This window comes from Anoplophora glabripennis, unplaced genomic scaffold, assembly GCF_000390285.2.
Source record: "Anoplophora glabripennis isolate ALB-LARVAE unplaced genomic scaffold, Agla_2.0 scaffold1461, whole genome shotgun sequence".
NCBI lineage: Eukaryota > Metazoa > Arthropoda > Insecta > Coleoptera > Cerambycidae > Anoplophora > Anoplophora glabripennis.
In genome coordinates, this window is record NW_019417553.1 from 2501 (window position 1) to 5241 (window position 2741).

Here is a 2741-nt window from a genome sequence, read left to right on the forward strand (position 1 = left end):
TAATAGGTGCCGCGGTACTCGGGTGCGAGTGGGTTAGTCGAGAGAGTGTTCTCAGGCTAATTGGTGCCACGGTACTTGGATGCGAGTGGGTTAGTCGGGAGAGTATTCTCAGGCTAATTGGTGCCGCGGTACTCGAGTGCGAGTGGGTTAGTCGGGAAAGTGTTCTCAGGCTAATTGGTGCCACAAGACGGGGGCACTCTGGGTGAGAGTTTTGTGAGTTGGCCCTTAACATCCATTGCACACCTGGAGAAAGAACAGTACGAAAATGCTTAGATTTGTTTATATGTTTAATATACAGAATAGTTTGGTGATAAGTAGTATCACAGCTGCTTATCGATTGTGCAGTAGATATATCACACCCTGTATATGTTTAATGTTAAATAGACAGTCATATTTTCAACTAGAGGCGAAGGACATACTCAGTAATTCATTTATTAACTAGATAATAGGGTGCTCAGGTATGCTTTCCAATCATTTACAGGCGTATATAGTGGCCACACTAAGAAAGGATCACCTCATCTCACCATCACAATAGCCAAGTCCTGACTTGCCCCGACAAGATGCCATATTTGTCTGAGGTATTTACACTTTGCTTTAGTTACACATATATTTACCCCCGCAAAATAGATAACAAATATTTACAGGTTTTCAACGTAGTAACCGACAACCGATTTCTACCCTTCTTACCCTTTTCAATCCTTTATTTCTCCTTACGAAAAATACCAAATCTTACATCAGAAGTGGGATATGAATTCGTGTGTCTTGATCTGAATTTGTCTCTGAATTTGAAATTCATATGCCCTAATCAGAATCGGTGTATTCCGATCTAAACTCATGTCATTCATTTATCCTGATTTGAATCCACTTGATTGGATTATCCTGATCTAAATATGTGTAACTAAGATAATTTCTCCTTGAGGAGTCTAAATAACCAAAGATGTCTGAACCTCAATTTGTTTGTCCTAAACTGTATCAAGTTGATTCTCAGTCAATCCATTTTTCACTGGTTTAGAATCAAAAAGTTTGCAATGCTTCTGGATTTCCACAGTATCCAACTTTTGGTATGCATGACTCCTATTATAGTTAATTTCCATAATTTATGTGGTTCATATTGGACACGTGGCAGATGTGTCTTTGAAAATGTACCAAAAATACTTTCTTGTCCGAGATGGTGATGGATGAGGTGAGATGATATTTAATCTAAATACTAGATACAAACACATACAACGTCAATATTAGATTCGATTTTTATCTGTAAGGGTACTGTATAACAAAGAGAAAATCAGGGTAGATAAACGTAAAAAAAACGCTTGCGTCAGAAGTCCCCCTCCATGGAGGAGAGGCCCCAATCAACTCCTGTCAGAAAGAGTAGCAGTTCAAGTACGACTCGGTCCAATGAGCGTCTGACAGAAATAAGGGCAGACTTTATTAAGTTCACCGACAACCGGTCAAAGGGGGAACTTCGAAAGGGGAAGTAGTGCCTACTTTTAACCCCGATGATAAGGAGCATAGCTCTCTAAGCTAGTGTAATAAGGTTGATGAATTGCGTGAGATCTTTAATTGGAATGAGGAGGCAACGATCTACTTTGCCTTACCAAAATTAAGGGGCCTAGCGGAAATATGGTACAAAGGTCTCCCAACCATAAAATTTTCATGGCAACAATGGAAGGAAAAATTACAGACAGCGTTTCCTTCAAGCAGGGACTACTACGAAATACTAGGTGTCATGATGCAGCGAAGGAAGCAGCCAGAGGAAAATTACGCTAAATATTTTTACTAGAAGACGGCTCTTTTAACCCAGTGTAAAATATCTGGTAATGACGCCGTGTCATGCATTATTGGCGAAATTGATGATATGGTGGTGAAGACTGCAGCCAAGGCTGGGAACTACCGGACCCCAGAGGCATTGTTTCAATACCTCATCTCTTTAAATAGTTTGCCTAGGTCCGCTTCTAAAACTACTTATTCAAACAGACATTTCAACCGTGGCAATAGGATTCCAGACAGAGTGGTCTGATAAAATGCTTCAAATGTGGCAAGGTTGGCCACAAGTCCAATAAATGTTACCGTCATGGACAAAGGGAGGTTAGATGTTGTGGAAATTTCGGTTACTTGGAAAGAGGCTGCCCTAACAAGGACAATACCTCGAATGCCGTAGCATGACTAGATGGAATTGGTAGTGTTTCGCCAAATGACAGAAGACATCACAAAATACATACATTGAAACTTTTAAATGCAAATAACTTAGAAACCGATAAAGTTAGGCGACCTAAACAAGAGTATATTTTTTATGTAGAATTGAACGTTCTTTTAGATTTTTAACTTTTCTTAAGCGTAGGTCAACAGATAAAAAAATATGTTTTGATTTACCTAAATAATACGGCGAAACTAGCGCCCTCTAGGAGCAAGGTCAAAATAAGCTTCAAATTCATAATCCTCACATCAAAAAACCCAATAGTACCGATTTTCAGAGTCATGCTATTAAAACTTTCCCAATTATTGAGAAATTTCAAAATAAAATTTAAACCTTAAACACCCTGTATTTCTTAAACCAGCGACATTCGTATAAGGCATGATGAGCTCAAACATAATATTTTGGTGGTTAGTATCTCCAGCTTATTGTTGACCCAATCTTTCTTACTCACCCTGTATATGTATTAAAATAGACGTAACTTTTTATCATTTTTCCTACGTTACTGGTAGGTATATAATTAAAATTTAAGTAACATAAGAAAGAACGA

At 38.5% G+C, this 2741-nt stretch overlaps 1 pseudogene; it reads left to right on the forward strand.

Annotated features, from left to right (window-relative positions):
* Positions 1–1331: 1331 nt before the first annotated feature.
* Positions 1332–2017, forward strand: LOC108915072 (annotated as a pseudogene).
* Positions 2018–2741: the final 724 nt, after the last annotated feature.